The 18,592-nt window shown below is 34.4% G+C and overlaps 1 protein-coding gene across 1 annotated transcript in view; it reads left to right on the plus strand.

Annotated features, from left to right (window-relative positions):
- The window catches only part of UGGT2 (UDP-glucose glycoprotein glucosyltransferase 2), a 586,709-nt gene that overhangs the window by 398,684 nt on the left and 169,433 nt on the right, over positions 1-18,592 (plus strand). The window lies entirely within an intron of this gene.

The following is an 18,592-nucleotide window of genomic DNA, read 5'->3' on the forward strand; positions in this document are numbered from 1 at the left end:
AAAGGGAGATGATGAGTACAAGTGTGGACTTTTGACCAGTTCCAGAGGTACGCACTACAGTTTGTTCTACTAACCTCCCTCTTACAAGTTTTCCTTTGAACTTGTGAAACAGTAAGTGTATGATCCATGAAGTACAGTGTGGACTACAATGGATGCTGTGATGCAGCAACCAGATCTCCATTCAAATCTGAAAACTATTCTCCTAGCTGCTGGGAGTGCTACTCAGCTGTCAGCTATCTCTAGGGAACTGCTGTTGGAAAAGAGTTGTCTCACCCAAGGTCACCCCTTTACCTGGGGCAGCCCATATTCAATGACTGGTTGATATGAAGGAATAAAGACTTGCCCAAACCTGTGAAAACTTTGAATGACCATCTTAGCTTCACAGCTCCCTGTGGGGTCAGTCAACTGAGGTCTTAATGGAACCTGTAAAGTTTCCCCAATTCCATTTCTTTCCTCCACAGTTGCTGGTCCTGAGAGTACTTCCTAATAAACTTCCTGTAAGCTAATTTCCATGTTAGAATTAGGTGGCTTCCTGAGTAATACAACCTGTAACAGGCAGCTAAGTGGTATTTGCTGATGGAGGGAATGGTGGAAGAAGAACAGAACTTGAGTTCTTGACTTTTTAATTTGAGATAAGTTTTGGGCATTAATGTGGCAATGTCAGTAGAGTTAATACAGGAGTTTGGAATTCAAGGGAAAGCTAAGAGCCAGAGATAAGATTTGGGAACTATTAATAGAAAGATATAAATTGAAACTATGACTGGCTGTAAGACTGTCACTAGAGATGGTACAGAGTGAGAAGTGGGCCAAGGCAGAGATGTAGAGAATAGCAACATTTAAAGGAAAAGTAGAGAAAAAGTAGTTCGACCAAAAAAATTGTGGTGGGAAAGCCAGGGATGTCAAAGAAGAACCAGCAAAGTCTGACATGGAAGCCAATAGAGAGTCAAGAGAGTGTCAAGAAAGGAGAGGTTGAAAACATCCATGCTGCAAAGAGGGCACATAAAAACAAACAAGAAGAGCTCACTACACATTTTCACCTAAGAAAAAAGATACTTTGCTTTTACTGAGAAGTTTTAAGTGGATAGGAGAGAGTGGGAGCCAAACTACATGTGAGTAAGGACAATCATCCCCAAAATGTGGTAATATAGTACTGGGAGAACACCTTGGACAGTTCCTGAATTGCTTGAAAAATGAATCCTTTCTTCAGTTGTCCATAGGCAGATAACAGGCAACTTCATAGACTTTCATTCTTATGAAAGCCTAAGAATTTCTTATAAATAATACATTGGTAAAATTATCAAGAATTACCAAAGACGTATTCATAATCAAAATCTGGCATGTTATTGAGGTTTACTGAGGACCCTAGTCAGTTTTCTACTAATTGGCAATAATGAAGAGACCCTATTTTGTATGTAAACACATATATATTTGAAGATCTCCCAACTTTCAAGAATGATTAAAAAAATCAATTACTTACCAGTGTGGTCTTGAATAATTCATATTTTGACATATAATTTCCCACTTACTAGACTTTTAAACAAAGAGATTAAGCTTTCTACATTATCTGGAGCCTCTGTTAACTCTTTTCCTTCATTTTTACTTTATTCCCCCCATCTTTATCCCAACCATACTGACTTTCTTGCTATTCCTCAAACATGGAAGGCCCAATCCTACCTTGGGACCTTTGCATCAGATATTCTCTTTGGCCTGGAATACTCAAGGACATCTGCATTGTCAGCTTTTATGCCTCCATCTAAAATTCACTCAAAAATCATCTTCATAGAAACATATGGCCAATTTATACCTGCAAGCCCCAGCCCCTATTCAGTATTCTGAACTCTGTATCATGCTTTCATGTTTTTTTCTCCAAAATATTTATTATCTTTAAACATTATTTTAAAATTTTATTTTCCTATTAGAATGAAAATATCATGAGCTAAAGAAATCTTGTTTTTGTTTTCTGATGTCTGAGGTCTTAGGAGAATATCTGGCACATAGCAGGTATTCAACAGATGAATGAATGAACAAACATGCATGGTTGTGATAAAAGTAAGGAAAAAGAGTAGGGATTATGGGCTACAGAGTCTTTTGTCTTTGCTTAAATTATCTAAAATGTTTCAGATGCAATCATGGGGAAATTGATAGGACATTAGGAAAATAGTGCTTGTGAGGTGAAAGAAAATGTTAAGGCAGTATCAGGGTGGGGGTGCACTGGATGAAGGATTTGTCTTGAAGATCAGAGAGAGAGACACTTGAGCATGTTTAAACAATGATGGAAGAGAGTAAGAAAAAAAGAGGGTGACATGGTTTGGCTGTGTCCCCACCTAAATCTCATCATAAATTGTAATTCCCATAATCCTCACCTGTTGTGGGAGGGACGAGGTAGAGATAACTGACTCATGGGGGTGGTTTTCCCTATCCTGTTCTCTTGATAGCGAGTGGGTTCTCATGAGATCTAATGGTTTAAAAGGGGCTTCCCCCTTCAACTGGGCACTCATTCTCTCTCCTGCTACTATGTGAAGAAGGACACGTTTGCTTCCTCTTCCGCCATGATTGTAAGTGTCCTGAGGCCTCCCTAGCCATGCAGAACTGTGAGTCAATTAAACCTCTTTCCTTTATAAATTACCCAGTCTTGGGTATATCTTTATTAGCAGTGAGAATGGACTAATACAGAGGGTAACTAAAACAGGGCATAAAGCAGAAAGAAGAGGTTTGAGAATGGAAAAGTGAGGATAAAATACTATTAGTTTTGAAAATGTTGAGCTTGAGGTGAAAAAATTATGTATAAGTAGAGATATCCAATAGACAATTACATAAATGTCAGAAACTTGAGAAAAAAGCTCAAAATATAAGACTTTAAAGTTTATGAGCAGGGAGTTGGAACAGTCTATGTATACACACTGAAAATTATTCTGTTAACATTTTACTTACCTGATCTAGGTTTGAAAGACTGTTTGGATCTTGACTGAGAGCTTGGTACTGGCCCCTGAGCCTGTCACCTGCTCCAATTCTCCTGAACTTCTTGAGATCCACTACATATAAAGCACTGCAAAAATGAATTACTTCTTGATAGCCTATGTTGTTTATGTAGTTTTAGTTTTACTTTCCTCCAATGAATGTCTACAGTGACGGTATTAACTACAGATATCCTAAGATCTAATAACAATTACTCCTTTCGAAGATTTGCTCCTAATGTCTCATACTGTTTCCCAGGAGTTTAAAGTTTGTTTTAATTTTGGTAGAACCCATAATCTTTTAGGGTCACCCCAAGCTTTTCCAAGCTGTCATGAAACTCATGGCCTTACAAAAGGCCATGAGGCACTGAAGATATAATCTCAATTTTATTTCACAAACCAAGTTTAAATCTTCTGGAGTAGTTAGGAGCCATATTACTTGGTTTTAACTCCTAGCTCAGTTATATACTAGCAGGGTAAGCCTGGGCAAGTTACATAAATGCTGTATGCCTCAGTTTCCACATCTACAAAATGGAGATAACAACACTGTCTCAAGATTGTCACAAAGATTTTATGACTTAATATACGTAAAGGTTTACAAGAGTGACTGGCATGGAATGAACACTATGTAATTGGTTGCTTTTATTGCATAATTTTTAAGAAAACTGGAAATTGTATTTCAATACATTATTTACTAAATGGTAAGGGTATGACTTTTCTTACCTGATATGGTATTTCCGTCTTAAAAGATGTGATGCCCAGTATCCTGTTTTCCAGAAACGATATCCATCCATTTCCCTGCGGCTATCACAAAATGGAGTATACCCATAAGGAGCTCCATCCAGATCGAAATCTCGAAGTTCTTTTAAATCATGTCTCACAATCTAAATAAGTAAAATAGGCTGTCTGATAAAGACTGTAAAATAATATAAGCCTTTTTTTATGGGAATCTTATATCATTATTACCCTATTACAGAAATCCAAACAGTTGTATTTTCCTCACAGTGGTTTCACGTAATATGAATTTACTGAATTTAACATTTTTTCCTCTTGCCCTTACAGGTTAAAGGTAAACTAAAATTTATATTCCTAGTCTTTAAGACAGTGGTCTTACTCACCAACAAGAATATTTTGTTGTATCATTTATAAACAAGTCATTTTACGAATCAGATATTTGGGAAAGGGGTTAAATATTACATAAGTGCAGAGCTCTTAGTCTCTCCATGTATGAATAACAAAATCATTCCATGGCAAATCTCCATTATTGTATACTGACAAGTGTTAAGTTTGAATCATAAAGAAAAATCTCCCAATTATTCTTAATAGCTTGAATGAAATAGTATCCATGTTATTTTTGAATACACTCAAGCCTCCTAGAAAAATATTAGTGTACACGTTGAAGGAAAGGTAGGAGAAAGAATCATATTAGATATTATGTGTGGGGCTAAGATGGGAGGATTGCTTGAGGCCAGAAGTTTGAGACCAGCCTGGGCAACATAGTGAGACCCCGTCTGTACAAAAAAAAAAAAAAAAAAAAAAAAATTAGCCAGGCGTGGTGGTGTGCATCTGGAGTTCCAGCTCCTAGGATGCTGAGGTGGGAGGATGGCTCGAATGCAGGAGTCTGAGGCTGCAGTAAGCTATGACTGTGCCACTGCACTCCAGCCTGGATGACAGAGTGAGATCCTGTCTCTTAAAAAAAAAAAGTGTGTTTAGAAATGCTATTTTCTTAGTTTACATTGTAATGTTTCATATTTATCAATTTGGAATAGAGTACAAAAACAATGAGAGTTTAGAATATGAGTACATTCTAATATAGGACTTGAAAATATACTTTTTGTTCCACATAAATTCTAACTTATCCATTTAATTTATATTTTCATTTACATATTACCTTTTTCTTAGAAATTCTGTGTATTTTCAAATTTTTTTTCCCACTAATGATTCAAAAGCAATGCAAGGGGGGAAAAAGAAAAAGCAATAATTTTTGGACATACAAATTTTGAAAGCAGAGGGCCTTGGGGTTTTTTTTGTTTTTTTTTGTTTTTTTTGGGCCAAATTTATTTGCTTTTATTTTTAGACATAAGGTCTCACTCTGTCACTCAGGCTGGAGTGTGGTGGCATGATTATAGCTCACTGTGACCTTGAATTCCTGGGCTCAAGCTTTCCTCCCCACCTCAGCCTCCAAAAGTGCTGAGACTACAGGCATAAGTTGGCCAAATTTAAAATGCTCTTTTCCTTAAGTGATAAGAGTGATGAAAATTTGGTTATTGGTTGAATGCGAAACAATGCTGTTGAAGGTAGAAGAATAAGAGTTGTATGAACTGCTAGCTTTTCTAGCAAGAAGAAACTGCTAATTTTAAACAAATATCAGCTCATACTTTACAGTAATTCATTTAATTACTCTTATTATGACTAATATAAGTATTTGTTTTAGTTCGCAAACGTAAAAAACTACTACTTCAGAGAGAAAACTTCCATGTCCTAAATAATAACTGGTACTTCTTACAATGCCTCCAATTTTCCCCTGGAGTTCTGACTTTTTGTTTTTAAAGATACTTTGCTTATATATCACAATCATATCTTAAGCACTGTAATGAAGATAATAAACATGAGCAACATGAATTAATTTCCATATTAAGACAAGTGTAAAAAATGTTTGAGTATTACTAAAAACAGTAGTTAATCTTATTACCTGGTCAGCATCAATAAAAATGATTTTGTCCACTGCTAGTGGGAAAAGAACATCAAGGAAAAGAATTTTGTAACCCCAAATAATCCTTTGTCTTTCAGTCTGTTGGCGAAGCCAACGGGGCCACCTATATTGAACTAGTTCATATTGGAATCCATATTCTTTAGCCATGTGAGGAATTACTTCCTAAAAAAACACACACAAAATCAAACAATATGTTCAAGAGAAAGTAGTTTTGCTTTAGAGAAAAAAGTTAACATTAAAAAGGTAAAGTTTCCTATAAATTGTTATCAATAGGCAAAATGTCTAAATACTACTTCTATAACATACTTATTAATGAGAAATATTAAAATGCTAACAAATGTGAAAACACAAGTATAAATAAAACTATGTAATTTAGTGTCACTAAAAATAAGTGCACTGTATTATTTAACAAACTTATTAATGGAAGGTAAATGTTCCCATACTTTTATTGTTAACATCTGACTTGAGAAAACTGACTTAAAAAAAAGCCTCTGGATCTTGGAACACCTACATATCAAATAGTTCATGTATATGTCAACAGGTTGATTGGTCAGAGATATAAAGATGAAGAGAGGATTCAAAAAACACAAAATAAGTTCTAAGCTGATAAATTAGATTCTATACAGGAGCTTCATGTTTGAGATATATTATTATTTAATTCAAGGTTTAAAAATATAAAATAGTGATTATGGTCTGAATATTTCATATTTGATTCACTCTCTTATAGGATTAGAAGTAGCTTATTCCCTGTTTAAAGCAGAAGCAGTTAATGAAATATACTGTGGGCTAAATTTAGTTCAAGAGCTCAAATATTTAGAGAATGAAAAAGGAGTTGGAAAAGATGAATAAATACAGAAATTTGCATTTTACCTCTTGATTCTTACTTGAAACTAGTTGCTAGTTATATGTTTAATTTTTTTCTCTGATTTTGTAAGAAAAATGTAGATTTAAAATATTTTTTTAAATGCAAGAAGCACCAATTTTATCTGTGAAATCTCGAAATTATGGGTACAACAGCTGCTAGGAGTCATTGTTTTGGTTTCAAAATAAAACAAAACATTCAGATAAATTAAAAAGAATATTTTTTCATCATTAAATATGTGTTAAAATATTCACTGAAACAGGCACTGTTCTAGGATCTAAGGGTACATCAGTGAACAAAAGAAATAAAAACTATGGCCTTCATGAGGCGTGTATTTTAGAGGAGGTAGGTAGACATAAACTATTAAGTTATCTACAGAAAAATAGTGCTTTGAAGAAAAATAAAAAGTGGGAATTACAGTTTGCACAGTGCTGTCAGAAAAGAATTATGCCTAAGTATGTATAATTTTAGCAAATATTTGAATGAAGAGAGGAGGTATGACTTTTCTAAACTGGTAGGAACAAATCTAAGGTACCTAGCGGCTTCTGTATCTGGCTGCTGGTTTACACAGATGTTTGAGTTTGTAGAACTCCAAAGCTACACTTCATGATTTGTGCACTTTTCTGAGTATATGTTATATTTCACTAAAAAGTTTTCAAAAGAAAAATTTTGAAAGAAACACATCACAAAAAGGAGGAAAATACTACTTCAAATACAGTATTTCTTTTGGCCATGCAGTGGAACAAGACTTTCTAATCCAGAAATTTTTAATTTATAGAATTAAATTTAATCCAGAAATTTCTAATCCAGCACTATTGTTCTGGTGAATAATATCTTTTCCTGCTAAGAGAACCTTTAGATTTTTCCATCTCTTTCTATTTAGGGTTAAATACTCCCTTATCAGTGTCTGACTACTAGGATAACATGTTAAAAATTAGAAAAATAGTATAACTTATTTTCTATACTTATGGGTTCTTTTGTTTTGTTTTGTTTTGTTTTGTTTTGTTTTCCTACTGTCAAATCAGCATAGGAGGAGACACTGTTGGTGGTGGAGGGGAAATGGGCTGTCACATAAGGTTAAGCACCTGAGGTCTGAATGCCTGGGTTCAAATCTCAGCTGTGTTTCTAACTAGCTGTTTCATCTTAGGCCTATCCTACAAAGGATGATTCTTGCTCAAAGCAAAGTATGGCCCTTCACCTTATCTCCCAGGAAATATCCTCTACTCTTGGAATTTCCTGACTAATAAGCATGTCTATGTTTACCTGCAGACCTTGGACCACACTAGATATTGTATGCTGATGATGTTATCTGTAGTGAGGACCTTGGGCCACAAGGCATCAGTTCAACATCAGAAAGGGGTTAGAGGCTAAGGTTAGCCATGCAGGCTGTTAGCCAAGGCCACACAGCGATCCTTAATGAAAACTCTGGACCCCGAAGTTTGAATGAGCTTCCCTGATTGGCAACACTCCATAAGTACCCTCACACACTGTTGCTGGAAGAAATAAATGCTATCCACTGGGAGTGGATTCTACTGGGAGAGGACAATTGTTAACTTTGTGTCTGGTCTCCCTGGACCCTACCCTAAGCATCTCTTCCTTTTGCTGATTTTATTTGTGTCCTTTTGCTATAAAAACTGTGAGCATAGCTGTTTTCTGCAGTTCTATGAATCGTTCTAGTAAGTTATTGAATCTAAAAGTGGTCTCAGGTACCTCTCAACTGTGCAAGATAGTTATGTAATTTTTGAATCTCGGTTTTCTTATCACGTGGGATTGTTATGAAAAACAATTGAATAACGTCAGTTAAACACTTGGCATCATGCCTAGGAATATAAAGGTTTAAAGCATGCTTGCCTAGTTTTACTTCTGTTTTCCCACTGCTTTTTGGTCTAGAAAAAAAAAAAACTCATTTGAAATGGTGGTGAATGAGACACCAAATTGCTGTGGAGACACTAAATTTCATGGAATTTGATTATGCTGTAGGGAGAATAGGAAGAAACAGAGTATACTTTGTAGCAGGTGTATGGGGCCTCTGAGTAAAGGGTAATAGATGTTGATCACCTGAAATCTTCTAAATATAAAATGCCTCAGATCATGGTGCCCAGCAATCAATGCACTACACAGATGAAAGAGTTATTTTGTTTTCAGTACCGTAAAACTATTTTCTATGGTATAGGCATAGTCTTTGTATTTTCTTGATACTACTACTGTTTCTGCCTATCTTTGCAAAAATGACAGAATCTATTTCTCTTAATTGAAAATCTGTATATATTTTCCATTGCCAAATTGTATTCAATTATTCATTATCATGAAAAACTACTAGTCATTCTGATTTTGACTTTACTTGAAAATATACAGTCTTCTACTGTCCTCTCCTTTGAACATCTCTAAATAAAAAGTGCACAGAATTTTTCTTAAGCTACATAAAAATACTAAATACCATTTTAAAATTTATTAAAAAGTCTTTAAAATATACATTTCAAAAAGCTCATTCTGAAAAGAGAAATGTCATATAAACTTACAATGATACAAATAATTTACTATTCAAACATTAACCATTCTACAAAAAAAGCTAGGTACTTACTTTAAATGTCGGTGAGAGATAATTTTTTAGCAACCAGAATTTCACTGGTGTTTTGGTGTTACGCAAAACAGAAAGCATCATAATTCTGTATAAAAGAATATTAAACCCAACATATGTTAACAGTAACAGGAGTTCATATTTTTTTTAACCTTGAAGTGTTTTTTAAAATTTAATTTTAATTTTTTAAATTTCACTTTAAGTTCTGGGATACATGTGCAGAACATACAGGTTTGTTACACAGGTCTTTTTAAAGGCTTTTAAATAATTGAAGGTATGAATTAGAAGGTTTTCACAATGAAATGTGAAGAAACAAACTAAAATATGGTTTATCAAGTATGTAATGTGTAAGGATGAATACATATACATCATGGTAGCTTCATCTGGGCCCAGTTGTCTATGACTGTGTGATTAATAATAAGTCTGCAAACCCTGAAGAGCTGAATGATCTATCTATATTGACGAATTCACTGGATGGGTCAATTGGTTTGCTAACCTAAACCTCTGAATGGAAAGTATACAAATGAATCTAAAGTTCCATTTTAATGTATCACTGCTACACTTCAAGTATTTTTGAGTTATTCTCTGTGACCTTTCTATATTAACTGTTTAAAAATAGCCTTTTGTACTTTGCAATATGCATTTCTCCCCTCATTCCTTTCCTTTTTATAAAATAAGGTTTTCTTCACTGGAAAAGGATAATTTACTATAGTAAATTATATATATATATATATATATATATATATATATATATATAGTAAGTACTGTATATATAAAGTAAATATATATATATAGTGTGTGTCTATATATATATTCTTACCTATCCAAAATGTCTATTTGCTAGCCTTGAAGAAAACCAATTTTCCAAATCAAGCCAAACTCATGAAATTTCATATTTAAATATACTTACTTCACAATTTTAAGTAAAAAAAAAAAAAAAAAAAAAGCAAGGTGAAAAGTAAAGTAGTATGTTCTTTGTTACTATTTGGGTAAAAGGACTTAAAAAACTGAAATAAATAAATACATATACACACATATATATTTACGTGTGTGTGTGTGTATCTCTTTAGCAGGATGTAAAAATAATACTACGGGTTTCCTGTGAGAAAAGGAACTGAGTATCAAGGAAACAGAGGCGGGGATTTTTTTTTCCCCCAGTGTATATTCTTTTACTTTTTTTTGAAATTTGAACCATGTAAAATATTTCTTTTTCAAAATATAAAGTTAAAAAATATACCTACCTTAAAAAACGTTCATATAAATGACCAGAAGCAACTGAAAAAATGTTTAGGACATCTTTTTCCTTTTTGTCTTCTTTATGCAACCTTATTGTGAAACTTGGAATAAAAAAGTAATTGACATTTCTTAAACATACATATGGAAACGTTGTACGCCTAAATACTAAATATAAGCAATAAATACAGAAATGTATTTCAAAACAGTTAAGCTATAAACACTATATTTACAAACTAATATTAAAATATTTGACAATATCATTTGAAGCTTTATGAGTTTTTTTTTTAAATTTGCAATATGGAATATAATTATATTGTGCCTAGGTGAATAGGCTGTTATTTTTGAATTTCTGTGAGTTGCCAAAGGTTGTTTTCAGAACAAAGAATGAATTACAGCTGACATGGCCATATCTAGTGTACTGAAACTTTAAACAGGCCAATAATGAGGGAAGGACCAGAATGCAGAAGTGTGGAACTATAGCACAGCAAGAATGTATATGGTAACAGGGTAGGTGTCTGAGTGCTGCTGATGGGGCTCACCAACACTAAAATATTTTTAAACCACCATCTACAATTTGGAGCTCCTCTGACCAAGCAGATTTTCTCCTCCACGCAGGGTATGGAGTACCCTCTCGGTACTATGGATGATTTCCATGACAAAGAAAGCACTAGGGAGCCATGTCTACGCCCTGGTTTATATCATGGTAGCGTCATCTGGGCCCAGTTGTCATATACATTACCTTTTTGGAGTTAGATCACCTCCATTTCATTTTTGTATAGGCCCATTTCATATACAAAAATGACTGAATTTTTTATTTACAGTATTCATAAAGTACAAATTCATCTTTTTCTTCCTAAACATTTTAAAGCATTTTTATATAAACAAATATTTACAATGAATATAATTTGGTAAACAACTTACAGGCACCACTAAAGGTATGTTGCAAAATATAGATTGTTACAGATAGAAGTATTTTTCAAATCCTGTAATCTCCCAAATAAGAAAAGAAGTTGATTCAGTGGCAAGAAAGAATAATCATTCTAAGAACTAAAACTAAGATGAAAAAAGTCAAAGCATCATAAGACACACAATACTACGTATCTGGAGCAGTTAACGTCCCAAAAACTTACCATCTCTGTTTCTAACAAAGCATTTTGTTTTTGGTATCCTTTTTATATAGCAAGTGGCTATACCATAATTAAACAGTTATCTTCAATCATTCTTATCTCTACCTTCTAATTTTAATGGAAGCTCTTAGATGGATACTCTTAAAATTGCTCGGATTCTATTCCATTATCCCCTGTCAAACATACCTACCCTCCAAATCATCTCAATGAGTGGCCTCGATCCTTTCTCTATCAGTAACTTGTTCAAAGCACACACTGTGACGATAACATGATTTTTCTTTCCAAACAAGGACTCAACTATAGAAAAAGAGGCTTACACTGGGCAAAATCCAAAATGATGGAAGTGCTTTTGACTAGCATAACCAAATATGTTTAAGTTGTTGAACCTATTTTGGCTAACATTTCTATTTCTTATCTTTGATCAAAATGATTAATGGTTTGCCATCATAGCTCACATAGGGTTCAAATCTCTAAAATGGACATTCAAAGTTCTTAACAACGTGCATCTACAGGAGACAGCTTTTGTTTTTGCTCACCTAACATCTGTTCCCCTTCTAGTAACAACCTGGTATTTTGGGGGGAATCATTCCTCCTCCCATCTCATCCTATGAGGTTTAGTTGGGACAGGCCTTCCCACCAGTTCTAGAAGTAGGTGTATGACTCATGCTTGGTTATCAGAGTCACAGAAATCAGTTCAGTTTGGGACACATAGCTATAGCTGGACCCATGAATCAGCCTTGGAACTTTTACTGGAACTGTTTGGAAAGAGGCATTTTCCTTCCACTGGAAATAGTAAACTTTTAATTTTAAAAGTCTATCTTAAAATGGAGGAGACATAGAAAGAGTAGACCTAAGAGATGGAGAAAGACTGTATCCACACCACATCACCCAATGGCCAATGCCAGGGATACTCCTGGATTCTTTCGATATCTGAGTCAATGTATTCCTTACGTAGGTTTGTTTTTCGAGGCAGGGTCTCACTCTGTCACCCAGGCTGGAGTGCAGTGTTGCAATCTTGACTTACTGCAGCTTTGACCTCCCAGACTCAAGCAAACCTCCCCACCTCAGCCTTCTGAGTAACTGGAACTACAGATACATGCCACCATGACTAGAAAATTTTTAAACTTTTTGTAGATACAGGGTCTCGTTATGTTGCCCAGGCTAGCCTTGAACTCCTGGGTTCAAGCAATTCTCCTGTCATCACCTCTCAAAGTGTTAGGATTATAGGTGTGATTCACAACACCTGGCCTGTGTTCCTTTTTAAACTAACAATAAAACAGTATAGGTATCAATCTAACATAAACAGTCCCTACTATTTTCAAGTTGCAGCTAGCTAGGCTACTTTCTTTTCTTTGAGGAACATATCCAATATTTTTGCCTTCATGTAACTGCCTTCACTCAATCTTTAACTTTTGAAATCCTGTCTTGTCCTTTAAAACAGATCTTTGCTACACACTTCCTCAAGGAGTATTTCCTGAGGTTCCTTTTAAGTGGATACATAATTTTTCTCCATTGGTTTGTACAGTATTTTATTTTTCATCTGTCTTACAGCTCTAGTTTCCTATCTTGTACATAGTAGTAGCATTTATGTATTTATCTTATCCCTCCTAGATTAGAGGACCTTCACTTTACTTAAATTTTCACTACCTGTGAAACTTCCACATACTAGACTTCTGGATCGATCTAGCGATGTGTTAAAATATTCATTAGCAATTACCTTTTAATGGAATCCCATATTCCTTTTGTTTTTTCATCTTCATCAGTAAGGATATCTTCCTTAATTTTGCCTATTTCTTTTTTCACCTACATAGCAAGGCAAAAAAGATTAGAATTTGGCTGCTTTAATATCGTGCTGTATGGTTAGAAAGTGAAACATACTGGGCAAGATTACCCATAGAAATCTAAGATTGACAGTTGCAGTCAACCAAAGACAGGCAATATCTTCACACAACGTTGTAAACAATCTGGTTTTCAACTATCAATTCAACCTCTTTGTTCAGTTTCTTCGGTGGTTACTTCCATATTGCTAAATAATGTGCTTGCACTTGTGTTTACTAATTTATCAGCTTTAGGCATTATCTACTAGTATTTCTGAATTCAGAGTTTAGACATTATTTACTCTTTGTGATGACAGATGAATAGCTCACTTATTGTCATCATTCTCTTTCCCTATTTGTCTGGAAATTTTGGTAGTAATATGTTTATCTTCAGTTCTTCTACTGAGTATTTTTTGTCACTTTAAATAGTATCTAAATATCTTTTTTTATTCCCACAATCCCAACAGTCTCTTGTGTATAATCTGTTTATAAGGACACTACTATTTCTATGATTTCCTTCTATCTCCCAAACTTATATTAGTTAAACCTTGACTTTAGCATTTGTAAATATTGATAACATTTACATTTAGTTCAGTAAACATAATTGTATCTGTTGCATTTTGCTATGGTGATTCTAAAACTTGAAAATCAGTAAAAAGTGTTCATTATGACAATGTAAAAATTAACCATTGAAGAGTCAGAAAATCTGCTAAAACTCTATTTCCTCTGTACAGTTATAGTTTTAGTATAGTACAGCATAGTTACAGTTTCCTCCTATGGTCACCATGGCACTCCTAGGAGACTCTTGCTGGTTCAGATGAATTTTCCTTTCTTACATTCCACCAGCAGAGAACTATTTTTTTCCTGGAATTTCATTGTCGTTATTTTTTCTTGTGGGGAGATATATAAATATGTCTTCCTTATCACAGACATAATCTTTTCCAGTTTATTACTCATGTTATCTAATTGTCTGGAATTCCTGTCTACCTGAAGACATTTTTCTTAAAGTTCAACAATTAACTGTTTCTTTCTAGATTTTCCTTACACTGGTTTACAGATTAGTTTCACCATTTCTCGGACTACTGATCTTCTTTCTTGATCTTGATTTTCATCTTCATTGTACTGCCAAATGTCTCCAAGAAGGGGTATGAAAAATAATTTTTCTAAATCTTCATACTTCAGAAACTTTTTACCTTCACATTTGATTAAGAATTTGGCTAGATACAGAATCTTGGGTTCGAAATAATTTTCCTCAAAACACTGAAAGCTTTTGCTGTCTTTTAACAGCTAAGTATTTTGAAAATGAAATTCTGATGCTAGTGTTAAGTGTCATTCTGTTGCAGTTACGCACTTTTCTTTCTTAGTAGCTATTATCATCTTATATGGGCCATTTTCATTCATCCTACTTCATAATTTGTGGACTCTTTTGACATGAACATTTTTCTCTCTCAGCTTTAGGACACTTTCCCTCCTCCATCTTCTCTGTTGTTTCTGGAATTCCTCTTAGTAGGCTATTGGATTTCATAGTCTGATCCTCTATCTTGCTTATCTTTTCTCCTCCCTGTTTTTCTATCTTTTTACTATAATTCTGAGAAAGAGATGGTTAGGCGATAAAACTGTGTTATTAAAAAACAAACTGAAGGTGGTCGGGCGTGGTAGCTCATGCCTGTTATCCCAGCACTCTGGGAGGCCGAGGTGGGTGGATCACTCGAGGTCAAGAGTTTAAGACCAGCCTGGCCAACATAGTGAAACCCCACCTCTACTAAAAATACAAAAAATACACGCAAACACAAAAATTAGCCAGGCGTGGTAGCACATGCCTGTGGTCCCAGTTACTCAGGAGGCTGAGGCAGGAGGATCACTTGACCTTGGGAGATGGAGGCTGCAGTAAGCCAATATCGGGCCACTGCACTCCAGGGTGAGAAACAGAGCAAGACTCTGTCTCAAAACAAAAACAAACTACTGAAAGACCTAGGTATGGGTAGGTTGTAGAATATTTGTAACTGTTATCTTTCATCAATTCATAAAAATTCTTAGTCATTATTGCTTCAAATGTTACTTGTACCCCATTCTTTAATTATCTTTGAAATTCCATTTAGGTTAATTTTATTTATCCAACAAATACTCATAAAGTGCTTTATCTTATAACAGTCCTGTAAGGTATTCTACTGTCAACCCTATTTTACAGATGAGGAAATGAGACAGACAGAGATTAAGTAATCCATCCAAGGTCACATAGCTAGTGAGTGGCAGAGCCAGTTTTAAATCCACTACTGGTAATCTTAGACTTTCACACTAGCGTGTGTGTGTGTGTGTGTGTGTGTGTGTGTGTGTGTGTGTGTGTGACTGCTCTCTGCTATATTTTCTTTTTTTCCTGTCTCTGTTGCATTCAGTATACTTTTTCTGGCCTATCTCCCAACTTGCTAATTTTATCTGAAGGCATGTTCAACCTATCTACTGAATTATTAATTTTGGTATTGTATTACTCAGTTTCCAAAGTTCTACTTTAAAAAAATCTGATATACATGTTTTATAGTTTCATGTTCCCTGCAATTATTTTTAAACTCATCTTTAATTTCTTTTAAAAAAAGTACAGCTGTTTCAGAGGCTATTCTAATAATTCTAATATCTTGAGTCTTCGTGTATCGGTTTTGTTTCTTCTGGTTTTGTTGGTTGGTTAACTTTGACTATGAGTTGGCCTTTATACCAGAAAAACTTGATTTGCAGCTTAGGCTACTGTAATCTTATTCCAGAAATTTATGGACATCTCTTCTAGATACTTCTATATCCTATCAATCTGGAATGATTTTAGTACCAATTCAAGGTTCAGGATTCCCTGGCCTACTTAGCTGACACAAATTTGGGCGAAAAGACTATGAGGAATAATTTTTTATGTTTCATCCTTAGCCTGAAAATAGAGCTAGTTTATTGTAGAGAGGGTCTTCTAATAGATTATTTTATTTGGGTTTCTGGGTTTTAATTTTTGTTCCCTAACCCATCAAATTAAATAAAAATGGTAGTTAAAGCATGACAGAACAGAAAAATGTTCCCAGGTCAATAGTAGCTTCCTTGAGTCAAGAGAAGTTTCTGTGCTTGCTTATTTCACTAGACTCTTATTTTCCCTTTAATTTTGGTTTTTGTTTCCTTATTATCCTTATTATCAGTTCCTCATTGTTTTTAAGATTTTAAAAAACTTTTATCTAATATTTTCACTAGTTTTAAGCAGGAGGGTTGGTCCAAAAAAAATGTACTATCATTAAAAACTCCCTTTCTCTCCCTCTTCAAAAAACATCACCTTCTCTTTTTAGAACTAATTTTTCACTGCATGTTCCTGATCTCATCTCTAGGGTCCAATGTGTAACATTATTTGGCTACAGATAGATTTAGTAGATATATTTACAGTTATCACAATGTAAAAAAAAATCCTCTTGTATCTTCAAGTTCTGTTTTCCCTTGTGAACTAAATCCTCTTCTTTTTTTTTACTGCTGGAGTTCAAATATAACATTTTAGGTTGTAAAACTGTAAAGTTAGTTGTAAAATAAATCAATTAATTAAAAAACAAAGAAGATAATTCTTAATATTAAGAACAAAGCCTATAAAAAGCTCTGCCCACATACTTTTACTTCCAGTATCTTGCTTTTGAAGCTGTTTAATACAACAATGATATCTTCTAGGTCTGCTTGAGAGTCAGTTCCTTCATGCCTAAAAGTAGAAAAATGTGTCCATAATTAATTTAAGAACAGACATACAATTATAATGGCAGAAATAACAGAATAAACTCATTTTGCAATAAACATAAGTCCAAAATCACTAGTGCATATATCATGTTCTTCTGTTTCTATAGTCAATTAAGATATACTATAATATGCTGTAGTTTTTAAAATTATCCGATCAATGTTAACTTAGTACACATTAAAATTGTACAAAAGTAACTCATTAAATTCAACACCACCCAATCACTCTGAAAGTTCACATTATGGCTTATCTTTGCTGTTATATACCAAGGCTGTCACAAAACTAAAATCTTTCATATCCCTGATATATTGCAATGATAATTACAATTTTTTACACTTCAAAGTTGTTTACATATCAAAGGAATTCTACACTATCTAACTTTTTAATATCCACCAGTCATTTTCAAATGCCAAAATTTGAAATACATTGTTAAACTAATGAGACTGAAAATGTGTCTATCATGTCCATCTGCATCACTTGAATGTTTCCATTTTGTATTACATATAATGCAGTTTTTTCTCCCTTTTTCAAAATTGCTTAAACAAATACGGCGATTGTGTTCCAAAATTATTTTTTCAAACCATTCTCACTATGGACTAAAAAATTCTATCATATTTACAATAAAGTTGAATTTCGTTGAAAGGGAAGTAATTAGATGTCAAATCAGTAGCTACTTTTGAGATTTTATATATAATATATACTTTTAACATTTTTCCAAAATGAACACCTGGGGAGTCTAGCACTATCATGACTGACATGTCTTTGACTTTCTCTTACTCCCAATTCCTGAGCTCACGTGGTTAAACCAAAGTAGCAGGCAGAACTCTGTCCAACAATCACCATTAGAAAACAGAAAGAAGCCAGGTGTGATGGCTTACACCTGTAATCCCAGCACTTTGGGAGGCTGGGGTGGGAGAAACACTTGAGTCCAGGAGTTTGGGCACAATGTGTGTTACAATAAAAGATGCTCAATAAGTATTTATTGCAAGCAATGAAATCTAGGAATATTTATTAAGGGTATAAAAAAGACTTTATCAAGAGTTGGCAAACTATGGCCAGTAAACCAAATCAGGTTTATGGTCTATTTTTTTTAATAGCCCTAAGCTAAAAATGATTTTCACACTTTAAAATGATTGTTAAAAAAACGATTTTGACCAAAGACTACACGTGCTTTCAAATGAACATTACTTACTTACTTTGGCTCCTTACCAGAAAAGTGTGATGATCCCTGCTTTCTACTGATGAACAGGAAAATTTCTGTGCAAAACACCAATTCCAAACTGAATATGATCCAGGGATAATGGTGTTGTTATGTAAGATATAATGTATACTATATTGTCATTAAATGATCAATATGTCAATTATGCTGGTACAGGGAAAAGTCTAAGAGCCTGAATTTGTGGGTGCTGGCCTGGCACTGGGGCTGGGCAACAGCTTAGAGCTTCTGGGGTAGGCCTGGTGGTCGGGCAGGCTTGGAAACTGAATCTACCAGGCAGATTTGGAGCTTGGGGCTACAGAATCCGGCAGTTGAGTCTTCTGGTACCAGCATAAAGTTGGGGCTATGGGGCC

The sequence above is a fragment of the Piliocolobus tephrosceles genome, chromosome X (assembly GCF_002776525.5).
Source record: "Piliocolobus tephrosceles isolate RC106 chromosome X, ASM277652v3, whole genome shotgun sequence".
NCBI lineage: Eukaryota > Metazoa > Chordata > Mammalia > Primates > Cercopithecidae > Piliocolobus > Piliocolobus tephrosceles.